The following is a 10,100-nucleotide window of genomic DNA, read 5'->3' as shown; positions in this document are numbered from 1 at the left end:
GACATACAGTACAGCATCAGATACCCACACCTCACCTCACTCTCAGACAATCTGCCCGTCTGCCTGTCTGTTTGCCGGTCTGTCTCTATCCGCTGTGTGTTCGTCTCTCTCTGGATGTCTCTTCCTCTTCCTCTTATTCAGTCAGCAACTCTCTCTGAGTGTCTCTCGCTCTCTCTATCTCACTCACTCTATCTCCCGCTCACTTGCGCTCTCTCTATCTCTCTCTCTGTCTCTCTCTCTGCTCTACTTTGTTTGTTTCCATCACTAAGGCCATTGTGATTACATGGCTAACAGGTGGGAATACTACACAACAACAGCAAACTATGAGCTAATACAGAGCAACAGATTTCAGTAGCCAGGGTGTAAAAACAGCTGTAAATAAACAAACGTCAGGGAGATGATTTGGAAATACAATCCTGCGCAATAGCTTGAGCTGGCTGTTGGATCATTCTTTAACAGTTGTTCAATTATCAAATGAATGTCGAGTGAAACAAATACATTCTATGAAATCGGACAGCCTGGCAAGCCCCATGAGCAGTGTGTGAGTGTGTGTGTGTGTGTGTGCGTGAGTGTGTTGCGTGCGTTGGGTGGGAATGCTTGTTCAGGGGGTTCAGTTATAGGGTTTATTCAATGTTGCCCTGGAACTAAACAAAAGTTCAACTGAACCGTAAAACAGCATTAATGGTGACATTTCTACACTGGATTTGCCACTAAATATTAACCCTATACTGCACGGTGTTGCCATATGGCAACATACCATTATTTTGGCATTTCCTGGTATTTAAATATAAATAATAGACACTGATTGGTTTTCATATTGAAACTGAGGCCTTGTTTTATCCAATTATGCTGTTTGTTGACATCACATGACAACACACACTGCCCCAGGCTCACTCTTTCCCTCACTGTACATGAGCGTGTGTCCTTGACAGATTGCTCTGGCATTGGCCAAGATTTTTCTCACTTTTTGCAATATTTACAAAATTTAAAAAAATATTGGGATGATCTATAGTTAGTCATGATCTGTTTTCACCATTTGTTTTGTTTTCAACTAAAATAATTTCCTTTTTATGTTGAAAAATAGGTATGTTGCCATACGGCAACATTGTGCGGTAATGGAACAAGACGGTCAATAGGGAAAGTGTATTGATACAAATACCCAATTATGATTGATTGATTAATTGGTTTATTTATTGATTGAATGGTTGATAACTGATAGCATTTATAATGAGTGTAAATGGCAGTCTGTAAAGAACATTAAAAATGTTATTATAGGTGTACAGAACTGTTTTATGAGCTTTCACTCTGAGTACATGCGGAAAAGCGAACAAAGCCTATGCAGCCTCCCACGACTGCCAGAGGTATACCACAAAAATCTCCAAACCCCAGATTAGAGCATAAAGCTACTGTCATCTTGACCATTTGAAGCCTCCAAAATGTTTTGACTTCATGTGTCTGTTATAATTAGGCTAATTAGCGCACAACGTTTGTGCAAATCTGTCAACCCGATCAAAAATTATTGTACAAAGTCAACCATTTTGAAAGTCAGCCATTTTAAAAGCATAATCTCCAAATTTCAAACAGCTCATAAACCAATAATATTATTAACACACAAGATTTACTGCAAATCTAAGCACCTATTGAAAAGTTGTAGCGTAAACAAAAGGTAGGCCGTCTCGAAAGATTGCCAACTTCAAAGTCAGCCATCTTGAAAGTCAGCTATCTTGACAGCACTGGCCTCACAATTTTACATGGCTAATGTACTGATTATAGAGTGTTAACACACAATGTTTAGTGTAAATCCAAGCATCCATTCAAAAGTTATGACAAACAAACTGTCGGTTATGATGAAAGATGCCTGGCTCGCAAATCGGCCATCTTGAATGTCGGCCATCTTGAAAGTGTTGGCTTCCAAAATTAAATCAGTTCATGTACATATTATAGACAGTTACCATACACATTTTTGTGCAAATCTATGCACAAATATTGTGTTAACACCAACTATATACATTGGTGGTTGGTCAACGTAATACCACTGAAATACTGTTTTTCGGGGATATAATAAACAGTATTCACTTGTTCTTTCAGTGACAAAAATGTGTTAAATAACTCCCTTGAACTTGTGGGTAAACTTTCAATGTTTTTCTGAGATAAAAACAATTATATTTCTATAAAATAATCCATAATGTTGTTTGACCCTTGTTTGGTCTGGAGGGAAAATGTACACTGGATCCTTTCCGTAACTGCACAATGTTGCCATATGGCAACAAACCTAAAAGTACCCCCCAAAAAAACTTTTTTTTGAAAAAAATTGCAAATATGTCTTAAGAAGTTCATTTTATGTGACAAAAAACACAGTAAGATTTTTTTCCATGATGGGATAATAATGTGTGCAGTATAGGGTTAAGGACAAAATGGAAACAGGTGGATTTGTAGTTGAAGGGGTCCCAGGATTTAAAAAAAAGAAAACCAATATAATAGGACAAAAAACTATAGGAAATGTTCCAAAATTTACCATTGGACCTATACTACATTGAGCATGTGTCTGGGCTGGAAAAAAGGCAGAGGAGCAAACCAGCCATACGACTCTGAGCTACACAGCTCAACACTGCCATCTTGTGTCTAATAATAATTATATAATAATAATAATAATAATAATCATAATCATAATAATAATAATAATTGCAATTATAAGAATAATTATAATTATAATTATAATGGACAACTGGGGTCTATACTACAAAGCTGGTTCAGGAGTAAACCAGGTTAAGTTAAGATTAAACCATCGAATAGAAGAGCCTGGACTCCTCTTTTTGAAAATGAGGAGTCCAGACTCTTCTATTAGATGATTTTGGCTACCTCTTAACTTAACCTGGTTTACTCCTGAACTAGCTTACGTAAAGGTGCACTGTGTACGATTGTGGGCAGAATAGGTAGACTATTGCAACTAGCTTCTCATTGAAAATGTGCTGCTTATTGCCAAATTTGATCTTTTCATGAATATTTACTAATAAACGAGTTCTAGTTCTAGTTCAGTTTATTTTGTTTATTAATAAATTAGGTTTGAAGCAGTAGTATTTACTAGTATGACTTAAGTACAGTATGTTTTGCAGCTAAAAATGTGTACGTATTTCTGGAAATTCAAAATGGTATGAAAAGTGCAATTTTCCCCGTCATATTGAATACTTAGAATTTCATGGGTGGTGAGGTGATACGTATTTGCTAGAAAGGTAACATTTGTGAATGGGCAGCATGGATTTTGGAAATGAACCACTAAAAATATTGCACGGAGCACCTTTAAGAGACTTTATAATGTTGGTACACTAATGACACTGTGGAGGCAAACTCAGCACACTGTCTTGTGCCTTTGCTATATTGCAATAAGCCAGAGCTCTATATCAACACCAGCCAACCAAATGCTAGAAAATAAAACTTACAAGTAATTTTAACTCATTGTGTGTTTGGCTAGTAAAATTAACATCTACAAGTCATTTTGGCAAGTAATGAAAAAATATATAAAATATATTTAGAGCCCTGATTGCATTGACTATATCACTGGTTTTCACATTCACAGCATGTGGTTATTGGATGTCTTACCAAAAGAGTAGGGCTGTGTCCCTTCTCCCACTTCACTTTGACAGTCATGGGTAAGCGATTAGGGCGTCAGACTTGTAGCCCAAAGGTTGCTGGTTCGACTCCCGTCCCGACCCGCCAGGTTGATGGGAGGAATAATTAAACAGTGCTCTCCCCCATCCTCCTCCATGACTGAAGTACCCTGAGCATGGTTCCCGCTGCACTGCTCCCTTGAGGCGCCATTGGGGGCTGCCCCCTTGCACGGGTGAGGCATTAATGCAATTTCGTTGTGTGCAGTGAGCACTTGTGTGTTGTGGACTGCTGTGTCATAATGACAATGGGAGTTGGAGTTTAACAGTTGGGCTTTCACTCCACTTATGGCCCTGATGCAGTCCCACACCTGCGTGGGATTTGCTGTGTCAGCTAATCTGGCCTCTATGCACTACTTTGATGTGTCTGCTAATGTTGAGAAACTTCTTTGTTTGTGGAGTGGGGGTCTCACCTTCACTCCAATTCAAGAGGACTTTTGAAAGCATTTCAAAGCAAGCATTTCGCTCTCTAAAGTATTGGGACATATAAAATGTTCAAATGTTTCCACAAAAGCGAGTGTTAGGGGCATAAATGAGTGGAAGTGGTGGTATAGGGACAGAACCTTGATCTCACTGTCTTGTCTTCAGGGGTTTGAAGTCTGCAAGGGCTTTTATTGTAAGCTGAAGACTGCCACCTTATGGGCGATTTCCCAACGTACAACTAAACATCTGCACTGACTTGTTATCAGCACTTGGAAGGCAGTTGAGGATTTTTCCAATTCTTAATGATAACCTCCTTATGAGTTACTCATATTGTAATTGCCTATAGGACCTATTACATATAATGTTATTGATGGTTTTGTGAACAGGACATTGCAGTACATTTTCAGAGACGTTCAATAAGTCAAGACCACTGTGATAATCAGGAAAGCTGGATGTAAATGAAAGGTGTACTGATATCAGAAGTGCTGAATTCAACTAATAACATCATGCCAACTAATAATAACACCTCACAGCACAGCCTCTATAAAATAACTACATAACTAGATAAAAAGGAAGGGCCAATGACATCTGCGAGGGAGAACAATATGAGCTCATATCCTCTCATCATGATATACAGCAGCCTATACATGAAAGAAAAGAACATAGGCTATGTATCAGGCACACCTTATTGATGACATAAAGGGCATCAGGGTCCTCCATGAATAGGTGCGCCAGCAGAGGTGTGGCAAGGATCACCTGAAGACTTGTGATTACAAGTAAAGTGCAATTGGAGATGGCAGCCCCCTAGCCAATGCTGCAAGGTGGCACACACACACACACACACACACACACACTTGTGCAGACAGAGAAACATTGCAATACCTGGCCCATTATATCGGGTATTATATTGGGGAACTGTCACCTGCTTTTGATTGTCATTTGTGCCGTAGATGATCATATCAACATGAACCACAGTACATTGTGAGGAAAAAAAATCCCAAAAACGAACTTTCAAAAAGGGCCTTTTTTGTCCAGTAGGGCAAAGGAGCAGGTGCTTTAGCACCACCAGGTCCCTATCTGTGCACGCCTATGTCTTTGTGACTCCTATGTATATTCAGCATGTGCTTCCTCCTGCATTGCAAAGAGCTCTATGGCACGTCACTGGCATTCTTCAATAATGACCCGCCACTGGCATTCTTCAATAACTTCAATAACTGTTCAATTCCAGACATAATGCTCCGATCCACATCAACATTCACTTGATTTTGTGATTCTGCAAGGAGCAAAAACATACAAACACAGACATGTAGAAAAAAAACAAGTTCATGTAGGCTATGGTGCTGCTGTGCCAACATAATAGTCTACGTGTATGATTAACATTGAAGTAACACACTATGATGCAAGACTAAGCACATCTCTTGCAGCCTTCAAGAAGCAAGTAAAGACTCTCCTCTTTCGTGAGTATCTACTAGACTAATGTTTGAGCTGACCTAGCCCCAGGCCAGACTCTTGACATGATGTGTGTGTGTGTGTGTGTGTGTGTGTGTGTGTGTGTGTGTGTGTGTGTGTGTGTGTGTGTGTGTGTGTGTGTGTGTGTGTGTGTGTGTGTGTGTGTGTGTGTGTGTGTGTGTGTGTGTGTGTGTGTGTGTGTGTGTGTTTGTGTGTGTGTGTGTGGGTGTGTGTGTGTGTGTGTGTGTGTGTGTGTACTCTTGACCAAAACAAAATAAAATACTAACCCTCCTTTGCATCTGCACTTGTTGTTCTGTATATTTCCTGTGCACTTTGTATCTGCTAGCAATGTTGGCTATGATTATGTCCTCTTTTGAAAGTCGCTTTGGTTATAATGTAATGTAATGTAATGATGGTAAATCTTAGGGCAGGATACTCCTCCAGGGCTTCCATTGTGGAGATTTGGGCAGGGTTTTTTTTGGCCCTCAGCCTGCATCTTCTGACAGTGTCTTCCCAGGTTGGCTGTATCCTCCAAGACACACGTGTCTCACCTCTGGTCCAGTCTGTCAAAGTAAACAAAACAAAAACAAACAAACAAAAGCAAAAACAAAACAAAAAAAACTGGAAAAACATCAATGGGATGTGGCTACACGCAAAAGACACAAATCTCCTCAGGTAGAATCCAGAAAACAATGGATAAAGTTACATTTTGGGGTTTCTTTCGGCACTCCACCTGCCTCCTCTGACGGTGGCTTCCCATGTTGGCAGAGGACATCAACTGACCATTCGCTTGTGTTCATTCTGAAAATAGATGGAAAATGAATGAGATTACTATAAGACAGGGGCAGAATTGAAGGCATGAGCGGATATTAAATTATTGAGGTTTTCCTTTGTTTCAGACATGTAGGCCTAAACGTTTGATCTTTTACCTGACCTGCCAGGTAAAAGACAAAAGACATACCAGGTAAAAGATACAACTTTGTCTGAAACCCCAAAAGGAAACCCTTAAGAATTGATTTAACACTTAACACATAATGAACATCTATGAACGGATATAGGCCAATGATGGGACACTTAAAAGGCTGTCTAGTCTCTTCTTCACACTTACAGTATATCACTAAAGTGAATACACACCTCACAGTTTTGCAGATTTTTGAGTATATCTTTTCATAGGAACGCATTACAGAAATTTCACTTTGACACAATGATTAGTGACCTTTTAACAACATATTTAACCGCTTACATTTCTTGTTCACTCAGAAAAAAACGAAATACAGCCATTAATGTTTGAACATGTACTCACAAAAGTGAGTACACCCCAGATTAAAATCCGGTAGAGAAGGGGCTGTGTTGGTTCGAATCGTCTCGAATTGAAACGAAATGAAAAGGGATGAAAAGGGAGGTCATCAGTGTGCGTTTCAACCTTTCTTTGCATTGAACTTTTACATTTTGAGTCTGCATCTGGCTTAAATAGATTGGTGTGAGATTTGAATGCAATCCTATGGAGAATATCAGGATCTGCTTCAGTAGTCACAGTGCATGATGACATGCATGTTTCTTTTAGGTGTATTTCAGATTGCCAATGTTGACAGCATTTATGCATCCCCAAACCATGTCAGTCCCACTACCATGCTTGGCTATGGAGAGGATACACCTTTTTTGTAAAACTCACTTGTTTACCACCACACAATATGTTAACAAACCCATGCCCCTATTAGCTCTTCAGCATCTCGGAAAGGGCTGAACTAAACAATATGAAAATATGGCAGCCTGTAGTTTATATCCAGTCACGAGGACTCATAACACCCTTGGATTTTAGTGAAAGCCCATTGGGAAACTCCACCTCCCATTGTCATTGTGACACAGCACTCCACAGCACACAAGTGAACACTACACACTGCACAAAACGAAATTGCATTCATGCCTCACCCGTGCAAGGGGGCAGCCCTCAATGGCGCCCTAGGGAGCAGTGCGGCGGAACGGTACCATGCTCAGGGTACCTCAGTCATGGAGGAGGATGGGGGAGATTACTTTGATTACTCCCCCCACCAACCTGGCAGGTCGGGAGTCGAACCGGCAACCTTTGGGCTACAAGTCTGACACACTATCTGCTTGCCCATGACTGCCCATAAAGCACTATAAGCTAGATTCATGGTTATTCATTACTGTCAACATAAAGCATTATGAAACATCATTCGTATAGGTGTCGTTGTAATGCGTTGTAAGTAATTATAATGTGCATTATAATTTGTTATAAATGTGCTCATAATGCGCTATAGATATGGGCTTCGTAGAAAGTGTTACTTTTCATACTTTTCAGGAAGGTGGATCTTCTCCGTGTGCGCCATTTGTAATTTCCAGCAGGCCTAATAGATATATTTAGCTGCAAAACTTTCTGTACTTTGATCAGCCCCTTAACGGTAACACTTTATTTTAGGGACACATCTATAAGCACTAATACATACAATGTTAATGCCTGCATAAGTAACTTGTAAGACATGTACTAAGCAAACACTAAGGCCTACTAGGTCCTTACTAAGGTTAAATTGGTAATAAATCCCTTATTGTGCATGAACAAGACATTTGCGAATACATGCCTAACAAATGTTTGATTTTGCTTTGTACATGCCTTACAAGTTACTTATACAGGGACATTGTATGTATTAGTGCTAATAGATGTATCCCCAAAATAAAGTGTTACCAATATTACTTTATTACTTAGTAACTATTCATGGAAAATTCAAATTTGGGAATGGGCTGTCGTAAAGGGCACCCTATGTAAATATTAATCACACCACAAGGGGGCAGTCAAAACCTGAGCCATAGCTAAATAGTTGGCTTTAGGCTTGGCCCTCATGCAATTGTTTTTTCACTGTGTTTTACTCATATATTTTTCATCTATGGTCACATGCACTAGAATCTGCAGAAATACATTAAAAAAAACGTTTTATATGTGGCGCAGAGTAGTTTAGAGTTAGCAACATAAAGAGGTGTCAAAAGCTAAGAAAAAAAAAAGAAACAGTTTCCTTCCAACACAGAGAATTCATCTGAGTAATCAATATACATGTGTACTTGTCTTATAATCAGCTGACTCTGCACTATTTGGAAGTTTGTGTAAGGTCCTTATTAGGTTTTTAGTGTTTTAGTGTGCATAATACATGTTTGTGGCTTCGTGCACTCCTGTGCGTGTGTACAGCAAATAAGAATAGGCCCACAATAGATTCGCCATGTTTCTACAGAAACAACAGGAGAAACAACATGCCCAAGTTGAATTTTGATTCGAAAGTGATGTAAGGTGGTCAGAATTCATACAAGACTTGTGAGGGTGTTACCAAAATACCAAAATGTAATTATGCCACAAAATCTGAAATAAAATCTTGAAGTCTTGCGGGTGGTAATGGAGAAGTAATTGGTTTGAGACACACATTGGGATGGTCAGGAGAGGGAGTAGCCTACAGGGGACTGGTGGAGAATTTCGTCAGATGGTGCCGGACAATCAGCTGCAGCCAGGTACGGATTAACGCACACTAGATATGGCTGAAGCCTATAGGGGCAACCAACTGCCAGAGGCCCCCATAGGCTAGACATGGCTGGAGCCGATAGGGGCCCCCAACTACCAGAGGGCCCTACAGGCTATATGGCTGCAGCCTAGGGGCCCCCATCTGCCAGGGGCCCCTACAGGCTAGATATGGTTGAAGCCTGAGGGCCCCGCAACTGTCAGCCGCCGATTGGCTAAAAGTAAAACATTGCAGAATTGTGACAAGATGCAATATTGAAAATGCATCTGTCGTGTCCTTAATTCTCAACAATGACACTGTCTATGCAAACTTGTCGCAAGATTTGTCATCCTGGGGCCCCACAGCAGCCTGTAGCATAAGGCCCCTCCAGACCTTCTTAAGCCTGCCCTGGCTGCAGCTCAACACCACCAAAACCATGGAGATGGTTGACTTCTGGAGAATCACCCCATCACTGGCGCCTGTCTCTATCAAAGGGGAGACGGTGGAGAGAGTATCTAGACAATAAACTGCACTGGTCTGCAAATTCAGACAACGCTCTGTATTAGAAAAGCCAGAGCAGGTTCTACTTCTTCAGTGGACTGAGATCCTTCAATGTCAGGCATCAGACTCAGACTCCTGCTGATGGTCTACCAGTCTGTCGTGTCTAGTGTGCTTTCCTATGATGTGGCCTGCTGAGGCAGTAGCATTAGGAAGAGAGATGCTGGGCGTCTGGGCAGACTCATTGGACTGATGAGAAAAGGTGTGTCCACCTACCTAGCAAGGCCGCGCCCTCCTAGTGACGGAACACCTTCCGCGTTGCTTCTAGTCAGGCCAGGAGCCATACAAATGTATCGTTTCTGAACTCCCACTTTGTCAGGAAGCAAACAACCAGAAGCAAACCAAGGGAGGTGGGTCAACCATGCTGTTTGGGAAATGTTAATTGTTATGCTCTTGGTCAGACCAGATTTGAAAGTCGATCAGGCTAGTGTCCACCAGAACTGGAGACTCTCACCACAGAATCGAAATCAACTTATGGTTCCATGACTTTTGACAACAAAATTTTGCATTG

Source organism: Engraulis encrasicolus, chromosome 17 (assembly GCF_034702125.1).
Source record: "Engraulis encrasicolus isolate BLACKSEA-1 chromosome 17, IST_EnEncr_1.0, whole genome shotgun sequence".
NCBI classification, from domain to species: domain Eukaryota; kingdom Metazoa; phylum Chordata; class Actinopteri; order Clupeiformes; family Engraulidae; genus Engraulis; species Engraulis encrasicolus.
This window is presented reverse-complemented; position numbering follows the sequence as displayed.